General features: G+C 45.1%; 1 long non-coding RNA gene across 1 annotated transcript; it reads right to left on the bottom strand.

Annotated features, from left to right (window-relative positions):
- Window positions 1-466: 466 nt before the first annotated feature.
- LOC112220694 lies at window positions 467-9,756 on the bottom strand. Its single transcript, XR_002948900.2, has 2 exons — window positions 9,508-9,756; window positions 467-3,583 (listed from the first exon to the last, which is right to left on the bottom strand). It is a non-coding gene; the product is annotated as an uncharacterized LOC112220694 (long non-coding RNA).
- Between the last annotated feature and the right edge of the window lie 1,427 nt (window positions 9,757-11,183).

Here is an 11,183-nt window from a genome sequence, read left to right as displayed (position 1 = left end):
ATGCTACTCCTACCATATGTGAACTGAAATATGTTAAATCCCTGAAATATTCATCTGCCATGGTAGGCTAATCTGATGTAGCACATGTAGGATGATGGCCTATTCTACTTTGATACCGAAGTTACTTTTTCGTAGTAGGTTAGGAGAACTTAAGCAGCAGGTTGGGAGAACTAACGTAGGTTATTAAGGCAAAAAATTCTCTCCTGCTACGAAAATCACTTTGTATCAAAGTGGTGTGAGAAGAGGGTTTCACCAGCAGCATATGTAAGGAAGTGGCTCAACTCTGACCCCTTGTGGTGAAGATTTTGACAAGCAAGTTGTGGTCTTGATACATCTACATACACTGTAGGGGGCACTGTTTTCATATTTGGCCGTTTGTCCACAATGAGATTTGGGTCATTCTAGCAAGTTTCGATGATACTAAACATTGTAGTGTAACAAGAAAGTAGAATGACTGAGACAGACATGTTGAAAATGTTGACATTTATTGACAGTTTTTAAAAAAATTACGTGGCACATTTGATATGAAAAAGTTATATTATAGCTAATATGAAATTGTATGAGTTTATAAAGATTCTCTGACATAGTAAAATTCATATCAAAAGGTAAAGACACATATACATAAGAGTATTTATCCAGGCCAGGCCTTGCATCAAGATATAAAATAGTGTAGCATTCGTTCTATCTTCCTTCATTGTCCTTCCCCGTTCATAGAATTTTCCATTACATCACACATGTCTGTGGAACATATCACGAGCAGATTGTATTACTATCCCAGATCCATGTAGTCAAGCCCCACCCCCAAGAACAGTATTTCCAGGAATCCCCCTTGTGATTGCCCAAGGGATTCCTGGGAAAACTGGACCCCGGGAGCGAGGAAAAGGCCAGGGTAATGCAGCAAATGCACTCAGGAGGAGGTGGTGAATTAAAGCATGGAAAACACACCAGTAACTATAGTCTTTACTGGACCACACGGCTGTATGAAGCAGAGGTAAACATCATGGGTGGAGCGATGATATGGCATCTCAGATATGTGGCCAGACCTGGGAGAGAGAGAGAGAGAGAGAGAGAGAGGCTGGGAGGGGCAGCACCAGTCACGGGGGCCCTCCATCCCTAATATCCTGAACATAGGTCTCCATTAGAAGACCGTCTAAAATAAGGCAGAGAGGTATAGACATGGGGCCACCACTCAGACTGCTCACCCCGTTGTAGCTGCGCCCCCCTTCCCGAGCTACAGTGCTTCATCTCAGACTCCCAATTGACCAGAGATGCAGCACTGCACCTGGGGCCTGAGGACCAAGCAATAGACCTACACAGTAAAACATCAACGCCAGTGTTCTGGCAGGCCCCCCCAGATTTACCTTACCTGTCTTCTCTTCACATCGCTATAGGATAGTTCTGACTAAGAAAGTTGGAGTTAGGTAAGAAACCAAAGAGGTCCTAAGACCCCAGTGCAGACTGACCTGTGGGTAAGAAGAGCATTGGAGGATTCTTTAGAGCGCTCAACGAACAGCATGAACCACACATAAGTACATTGTGACAGTTGTCTGTACAGTCCCATTCCAGTATCAAACTGTAAGAGGGAGGTACCATAAAGACTGAGGCTTGCTGTATATTGGGGGAATGTGTGTGTGCTGTAAATGTTATGTTGGAGAACAGGAAATGACTTTGACCCCTGCCTGCCTGCATATTTAAATGTTGCTCCTTCCTGTCCCTGTGCCCTCAACTCGTCACTCCCACTGACATTCCTCCCTGTTCCCACAACCCTAATCCCTGCAATCCCACTGACATTCCCAAATTCCCACACCCCTAATCCCTACATGGGGATTGGAGTACTTGGGGTGTTTTGGAATGCGTTTTGGCACTGATTTTTGAGGAGCTTCAGCCATGTTGGATTGTGGCCACAGAGTTTTAATCAGCAGCACGCTGTTGAGAGAGATGCTGCCATCATGACAGCAGGGGTGTGGGCCATTCTCCTGTTCCAGCACGTTCTTCTCACAGCTACCACAGAGGGGGTAGGGTGCCAGGAGCATCGCCCAAACTAAACCCCTAACTGCAGGACTCCCAGCCGCAGAGCAAACAAACAATTAAGTCCCAAATGGTACCCTATTCCCCATAGAGTGCACTACTTTTGGTCAAAAGTAGTGCACTATATAGGGAACAGGGTGCCAATTGGGACACATACCAGGAGCTCCCTCTCTCCCTCTGCTCTCAGTATACTTCCTCTATTCTTCACATTACACCCAGGATTCCTCCATCAGCCTTACCTCTCATCCCTGTGGCTTTGAAATCTCTCCCTAGATCACTGCTACTGTACTGGAGCTTCCATTTAAAAAAATGATCTAACTCATTCCACATACCGTTAGCCTTGCTCTCACTCCTTTCTCACATAAAGTTTGTGGGCACCATTTCCCAGTTGATTCTTAATGCTTATTACTTGATAATTAAACTGGTGTACTCATATACATTAGATGAAATAATCAGTTAACTTGATAGAACATTATAACATTCTAATAACTTTTGAACTGATACCCTAATAATATGGGAGAGGATCCCTCACTGGAGAGGTGTGATATGTCTATGCTAGGTGCTGGTGAATGGACTAGATGTGTGTAGGTGTCAGGGTGACCAGGTCCCTGGGTTCACAGGGGACACATCTGTTGTTGGGCCTCTGGGTGTCACTGAGGTCACAACACCACAGAATTCAGGCAGGAAGGCAGGGGCACAGTGCCATGCCTGCTTCCTTTGCGTGTAACTAGCCTGGCCCACAAAGACAGGATTACTGGAGCCTCCTGCCTACCCACATCAGGCCTCAGGCACCACAAGGAGGCTTGAGGAGGAGGTGAAGGAGGGAGGATGAGAAGGAGGAGGAAGAGGAAGGAGATGGAAGAGAAGGAGGAGGAAACTCCCATGGAGCGCTGACACTTCATCTGGTTTATATACAGTAATTATTTAATGTTTGTGTTTGGCTGGTAAAAAATAGCTAAACACACAATTGAATCAGAGTAAAGAAGACACCTTCAGCTCGTTCTGTCAGGAGGAAGTGATGTTGTTGTGGGTCACTGGTGACAGTAAGGTTTCAGACAAGTTTTCTTGGATCTGATATCTGATATAATCTGATACACAGCGTTCCCCTCTGTGTCTGACTTTCGGCCAATTTAGAATGGCGGGCTGACTGTGCCCTTGAACAGTGTCTCTATCTGGCACGTTTTAGTGTGTGGACATGGACACCGCAGAACATTACTCAGCAACCAGACACTATGCTGAGCTCATATAAACACCTGTGACTGAGTGCTCAGTTTTGACCCTCATCCCAGGAAGAGGGATGGTGTAATCACACAATTGTTGCACAGGTCTGGGGGATTGCATAGGGGCCACTCACAGGGATACACCAGACTGTAGCCTACATGAAAAAAATAAAGTCTTCTCTTTAATTTCTGAGAAGTTACATCAGTTGTCAATCACAGCCATAATGTCTGACCCCTGAGCAGGTTTAGGCAGATAATTGGGCTGAGATAACGGAGCTGACATCATGTGATACTCACCTATTGGTTACTGTGTATGCGCTGTCCTTTGGTTCAGTCTGAAACAGGGAAAGACAGAGAGAAGAGAACAGTTAAACACCAGTCCCAGAAGACAGACAGCAGATCCACAAGGCTTCACACAGACACACAGGAACAGGACACTCAATAGCATGGGCTCATGGATAGTTGTGTCTAACTCTGTTTGGCTAAGGTATGGCCTGCAGAGATAGCTTAGTGATGATGCCATAGACAGAGCCATGCTCGGAGTTGTTCTCACAGTCCAAACTAGAGTGTCCGAAAGCTGTAATAAAATTTAGGAGTACAATAAATCTCCTGTAATCTAATTTAAGGAGTTTTCCATTTATTCCAAAGAGAGAAAGCAACAACAAAAAAAGAATCATCAAATACAAATAAGAAATAACATGAGAAATCCGCAGCAGTTTTGAACTATCTCCAAGGAGCTTTAGGTCGTCTCAAACCTCTCTCCTGGAGCCTCCCCGCAGCCCTTATAAGGAATTCTGAGCCAATTTTATTTTGGGATCATGGAAAATGTAGCTGTACTTTGGTAAACATTCACTCTTTCGGGGTCTTTCGGGGTCTTTCAGGCAGGCGGTGATCATGGAAGCCTGCCCCCCCCTTCCTCGCTCTCTCGCTCTCGCCGGCTGGCTGCACACATTCCCTTTTCTAGTCACAGCCTGTCGCTGGCTGACTTAAAAAGGGAAAAGTGAGCGCGAAGTTGGAGAAGTCAGTAAAACCCGAGCGCAGTCACAAAGAAGGACTGCCATTTTGTCTAAATAATGTGTTGGGACCCGACCAGAGACTATTCCATATCTATATAGGGTGCTGCATACGTGCCTCATCCAGGACCCCGGATGTCTCACCCCCACAGATGTCTACAGTCCGAGAAAATATAAACAAACACAACACTCCTCTGCCATGCTTTGTGTGTATAATGATACGGATACCACAGACACTGTTAATAACCAACACATAACAATAAACATTGCATCCTGGATCCATTTCCTGTTTCCCATGCTCTTGTGTTAATAAAGTTTTATTATCACATTAATATCAACTCGTTTATTTCTTATGACAGCAATAGTGCACATTCTTTGAGTATTACATGGTCTGTACTACTATGTAAAAGACTGGGGTGTAATATATCCTAATCTACAGTTTGCTATACATGGCACATCCTATGCTAGATGTTATGAATGTAATGTTCTGGGTTTAAATACATGGCCATTTTACCATATAACCGAAGACCTTTCCAGCCTAAACATTTGTCAAAGTGATTTGTAAACCTTGTCCCTTTTTTTCTGCAAAGTCAGAAAACTATCACTTGAAAGTGACGAAAAATACATTGCCAAGACTTGTTTATGTGTGTGTGTGTGTGTGTGTGTGTGCGCGTGTGTGCGCGTGCACGTGCACGTGCGCGCCTGAAGTGCCTCAGCCTGTGCCAAAGTGCTCACCTCCACAGACGTACAGACAGACGTGCAGGCAGACGTTGTGTTTACACAGACACAGGCCCAGGGTATGATAATGGAGAGAGCGAACGCTCCTGCACGCCCAAACATTGCCTTTTAAGGTCCCCTCTCATTTCTCCCCATCTCCTTAAATCATCCAGACAGGAAGCGTGAGGAGGGTGGGGGAGGCCTCCCTCTCTCTCTCTCTCTCTCTCTCTCTTCTCATTCCTTCTTTTCTCTCTCTCTCTCTCTCTCTCTCTCTCTCTCTCTCTCTCTCTCTCTCTCTCTCTCTCTCTCTCTCTCTCTCTCTCTCTCTCTCTCTCTCTCTCTCTCTCTCTCTCTCTCTCTCTCTCTCTCTCTCTCTCTCTCTCTCTCTCATGCTCTCTCTCTCTCATGCTCTCTCTCTCTCTCATGCTCTCTGTATACCATGGTAGATGAATCAGATGTGTAGTTGATGAAGCCCAGGCCTTTCTAGTACCGCTGAGCTACAACACTGACTCAGCCTCTCTCTCTCTCTCTCTCTCTCTCTCTCTCTCTCTCTCTCTCACTGATGTGGCGAGGCTGAAATTTCAGAAGCAAAGACCAGAGGAGACAAAGTAAGAAATTAATGTCATAGCAGAGGTTAATGAGTCGTCATGGCAAACCTTCACGTGGGTCTTACTTTGTTAAACATACAGTGAGACATTATGGTCAGAGTAGTATTTGACAGCTCTGCAGAGGAGCAGAAATTTATGGGAGAAACTTTGCAACTTGCATCCCTGAATAACTCTAAGAGGCCATCCTTTCGTGCCAAAACCATCCAGAGGCTTATTAACGTATTACTGTGGAAGGAATGCACTAATGACTAAGCTACAGTCAAATAAGCTGTGAAATCAAAGGCTGTCAGTCTGTCGCTTACGTAATTGAACTTTCTACTAAAAGCTCATTTCTACCTTTGGGGCCTGGACTTGTTTGGACAGTACATGCCCCATCTTCACCACGGTACGTCTAGATCAAAGCGTCTGTGTGCTGTGGCTCTAATCCTATCACAGATCCGGGACAGCAGAGGTCCTTGGAACCCCCTCAGGGCACCCCACGCCTGATCCCACAACGCTCCCTCCGAGATGCCTTCCATAAACATAGGATTCCCAGCACTTTTGGAATTTGGGCTGGATGTGTTTCTCAGGATCAAGAGAGCGTTTCTGAGAAAGAATGCGTCTCTTATCCCAACAGGCCAAGGACGGTTGTGTGAGTTTGAGTGTGTGTGTGTGTGTGTGTGTGTGTGTGTGTGTGTGTGTGTGTGTGTGTGTGTGTGTGTGTGTGTGTGTGTGTGTGTGTGTGTGTGTGTGTGTGTGTGTGTGTGTGTGTGTGTGTGTGTGTGTGTGTGTGTGTGTGTGTGTGTGTGTGTGTGTGTGTGTGTGGCATGTGTGTAGGCTAGATAGTGAACTGTACATTCTTTTTGGAATAGCCAGAAAATAAAACTAAGAGGGCCAAGAACTATAATGAATGAACCCTTAAAAAAACACTTCTAACAAATAATACATTTACTGATTTACAACCGTGAGGGTTGTATGTCACTGAGGGTGAATTTGCTGCTGATACTCTTTAGTCATATCATTAATGAACACGTTCAGCAATAATTGAGCAATTTCTTCTACCAGGTGTCAAAGGTTTGGATAAAAGACACACAAGGAAATAACAGAACAAAGTAACGAATAGTGAGCATGAAATTGTCAGTCTTTTTCTAAAATGTATGTTACAGTCATAACGGACAAGATCAAAGATTTCTAAAAGACACAAATTAGCATCTCTTTTTATGAGTCATATGAGACCAGCTGGAGATTTTTCTTTACAACCCGGAGAGGAAGTGACAAAACGGCTGAAGCATTCCCAGAACGCTGAGAGAGAGAGAGATGGAATCTGGAATGTGAGGCTGTAGCTACGGAAACTTAGCTTGCACCACTATAGCAGCCAAAGGATCATGAGACAAAGTGTGGGGATAAATTCACCCATCTATAAGGACGTATAGTATGTTAGAGAGCCAAACAACCTCTATGTGGTATTGTGTGTGTATTTGTGCGTGCATGCATGTGTGTTCCTGAGAGAGAGAGAGTATGTAAGTATGTATCTATGATCAGGACCCTCAGCGGGCTGTCTGTCCTCCTTCGGCCATGTGAACAGAGGACTTTGTCAGTCTCTGAGGAGTTAACTCCCTCTTTCCCTCCCTACCCTGGCGTTCATGTGGAAGTGACCCTGGGAACGGGGGTCCCTTGGGCCTTGGGGAGGAGGAGAGTGACGCAAAGGACAGGCCAGAGAGCCAGGGCCACCAAAGGGTCATGTGAAAAGGCTTCGCGGTTTGATGGCTTCCAAACCTTTTACTCCTTTCAAAATAAATCCAGCGTTTCCTCTCCCTACATCTCTGTCTCCATCCCCATAACTCTCCCTTCCATCCCTCCTAATTTAAACTATCCATACCATCCATCCAATCATCCATCCATCCATCCACTGATATGATGTACTGCATTATTAATACACTCGAAGGACACTGACAAGACATGGGTTTAGACATGGTCCAAAATACCAAGAGAAACATACAAGAAATGATTAACCACACACCTAAAACTAAAAAGAGTAGAGGCCCAAATCTGAATGTGAAATGAAATTGTATCTTCAAGTTAAGATGTGAAGGAAGGTCTTGACAGCTGATTCTCTGATGATTCATGATGTATGATGACGTACATTTGTCAACTCATATGGACTGCAGGCCTTGCTGGTTTCCTCTGAATGGACACTGCCCTTGTACTAGATACATGTATGATCTCCGGACTCATAGCTGATCATCTCCAATCAACTCTCATAAGAAAAGCACCATTTTGCAAGAGAGAGAGAGATTTTTCATATTAAAGGTTGGTGTGTGTGCGTGGTTGGGCACGTGCATTCGCGTGCATGAGGTAGCCAACACTGACCCTGAGGCACCCAGCAGCTGGCTACATCTGCTTTGTTTGTTAGAAGGCTCTGCTGTTAGTGTCAGGAAGAGGAGAGGAGAAGAAGAGGCAGGGAAGGAACACGAGACAAAGACGGAAAGTGGGTGGGGGGGATGGGTGTGTGTTCACATTTCCCATGTCATACCCTGATGAAATATAACTTGAAGCAGCTAGAGCATTGTATTTATTTGTGCAAACATTGTGTAGAATGTCACAATGTTAATGACTATCATCCTTGTTTATTGAACTGCTTGGCTGCTTACGACACCTAAGTGCTGTGTGAATCTGTCATTCTGCTGTCTATTTGCGTAATGGTCTGAAAACCTAAACAACATGATGAAATGCTACGTTTAATCAGGATCTTTCACACAATGTATCAAAGTAAAAGGAGCAACAGAGGAAAACAACAGATAAATCTTGAACTAAATTTGGAATTTCTAAGCAAGCTGAGGTAATATGAAGCAGAAAACACATTATTTCTCGTTTCCATGGTGAGTTAGATTTAGGCTGTATAGCGAGCCACTTTGATGTAAAGCAATTGAGTTAAGCAACTGTCACAGCAGCAGAGAGGGACTGCCATTTGCTCACTCTCAGGTGATGGTACTTTATGACATCAGCCCTCAACCTTGACCTCTCTCTCTCTCTCTCTCTCTCAAGCTGACACATATTGAAATAGCAGAGGTGAAAAGTGATGACATGTTTCCATGACCCAAGCGAGAGGAAAACCGATACGGTAAATAAATACTTGTTAAGCCTGAAATGATTACAACAAAGAATTGCGGGACAAATCTGATCAACCACCAAAATAGCGCTGTCGCAGTAATCAGATGCAATCTATATGTATGTACACTGGCAGAATTTACACAAGATCAACCAAGAACAATATGTACAGAATATAGAAATGTCATCAATCATCGTTAGCAGTGCTTGTTTGTGTCCATTACATTCAGATGAGTTGCTGTGTCACTATATGCAAATGTGGGTGGGATGAGCTTAGAAAAGGTGGTCAATGAAGAAGCCTAACGCAATCCTGCCCCACACTAACTCAACAAACCATTGTCTTGCTGGCAATGGCAGCAGCACCAAGGTTCAAACCACTACTAGGAGTAACACTGGAGTGACACTGCTCGGTGTCCCAGTGAGAGCCGTCATCTCACCTCCAGCCCGCCCATCAGCTCAGTGTCACCCTGGCCTGCTGTCTGTCTCTCTACCGTCAATGACACACTGACACACCAGACATATCTCCGCCGCCCCAGACGTGCTTGGCAGACAAAGACACCCTGACCCCAGGTCAGCCAGACCTCAGCCTCCAGCACAGACAGGAGAAGATGACGGATGACAATGCACTCTCACCAACCTTGTACTCTGTCGACCGACTGCCTGCCCACCACAACAAGTCTACCTACGAGCAAATATTAGGGTTTAAAGTGACCATACTGTAAGTTACATTACAGTTCACTGGTGCCTGGTATAATTTCCACTTTGGGTGAGTGGAATGACGAGTGTGAAATCTCTAGCGATGTATGTAAGGGTGTGTAGCTGAGGCATACATACCTGTGTGCTGCTATCTCTGTGGCCTTGGTCCTCGGTGGCTCCTGTGTTGCTGTCTGTGCTGGCCTCGGCCCCGCGTCTGGCTGCCGGCTGGCTGGGATGATGCTGGCAGCGCTGAGTGGTGAGGTCTGGGTAGGGGGTGGGAAGTGGTCATGTGGGGTGGGGTGGGGTGAGGTGGGGGGCTCCTCAACACTGCTACCATGACCGCTCTCTGTATGAGCCCTAATGTCTGAAGGGGGTTCCCGGTGCAAAGCTCCCTTTTGAAGCACAGCTGGCTTAGGAAGCAAAGTCTTTTCTTTGACCTTATATGAGCCGAGGGGCCGGCCCAACGCGAGAGCGGCATGTGAGGGAAAGCCCCCCCGAGCTCTGTGATTGGCTAGCATGAGGGCCCCCGTGACCTCAGCCTGTGACCTGCAGCGTCTGAGGAGGAGAATCTCTGGGGGAGGGAGGGGTCAGGGTGGAGGGGGGGCTGGGCCTGTCTCCCTTGCAAAGGAAGCCGCATTATACCATTTTCATATTTCTTCTAAATTTGGAGTTTTCTGCCCGTGCTGGAGGCTTGGCCGCCCACTCCAGAGTTCCATGTGGAAACCATTAAGGAGGAGAGAGGGCTCCTTGCCATTCCTGCCTGCTCTAGCCGGGCTGGGCCTGGGAACATGGGGCCTCAGACACAGTTATTTGGAATAATTATCTTCCTCTCAGAAAGGGCTCACTGCCCCATATGGGAAAGCATTCACTGAATGCAAGCTGGGAATCCTATACTGAAAGGTCACGAAAAAAAGAGGAGGGAATACGAAAGAACAGAGGGGAAATACATTTTGTTTGCTTTTATAAGAGGGAAGTGGGAGAAGAGTGGGGATGGAGATAGTGAATTTCTCAGAGATCAGACTACACTCTTACCTAGTGACTAATTCTCCCTCACACACTATCTCCCCCCCACCCACCCACCCACACACACACACATACACACACACAGAATAATGCTAAGCATCAGGGTAAGATTATTGTAAAGAGAGCTCACTTGAGAAAGGCAGAGTTAGATGAAGACAATTTATAAAACCGACCCCATGTACTGAAAAATCCAGTTTGGCTCATGTCAAATGATGGTGGTGAGGTAAGGAGGACGTTACAGTTGATTTTTCTTTGGTACTATTTTTAAAGCTCTTAGTACACAACTCCAAATTGGTGACACTTCAAAACGTTTCAGTGTGCATTCATTTTGATTGGTCGACATCGTTCACCACACAACCATTCATCCAAAATATACGTTTACTGTGAAATATAATGAGTACATTGGTTTAATTACCAAAACACAACATGATATCTTCTCAGTTTTAGTCATTTTAACAACCAGTTAATCCAATAACACAACATGTAAGATACATGTTTTAACATTTCCATTTCAATGTAGTATATGCTACAGTACTGTAAATTACAGTACATTACACTGTTTTCACATTAGGCAATGCACTTGCACTACCAGTTTTTTTAATTGATTTGACCTTTATTTCAACAGGGGGTCCCCGTTGAGACCAAGGTCTCTTTTACAAGGGAGCTCTGCATTTTATAATTTACACATTTGCTAGGACACAAGCAACAGTTCAAATACACACAACAAAAAAATCTCAAATAAAATTATAAATAACATCAACATCTCTCAGCTACTAGGTCTTCAATCGATA

The sequence above is a fragment of the Oncorhynchus tshawytscha genome, linkage group LG21 (assembly GCF_018296145.1).
Source record: "Oncorhynchus tshawytscha isolate Ot180627B linkage group LG21, Otsh_v2.0, whole genome shotgun sequence".
Taxonomy (NCBI): domain Eukaryota; kingdom Metazoa; phylum Chordata; class Actinopteri; order Salmoniformes; family Salmonidae; genus Oncorhynchus; species Oncorhynchus tshawytscha.
Note: the sequence above shows the minus strand (reverse complement) of the source record. Positions and strands in the feature narration are given on the sequence as shown.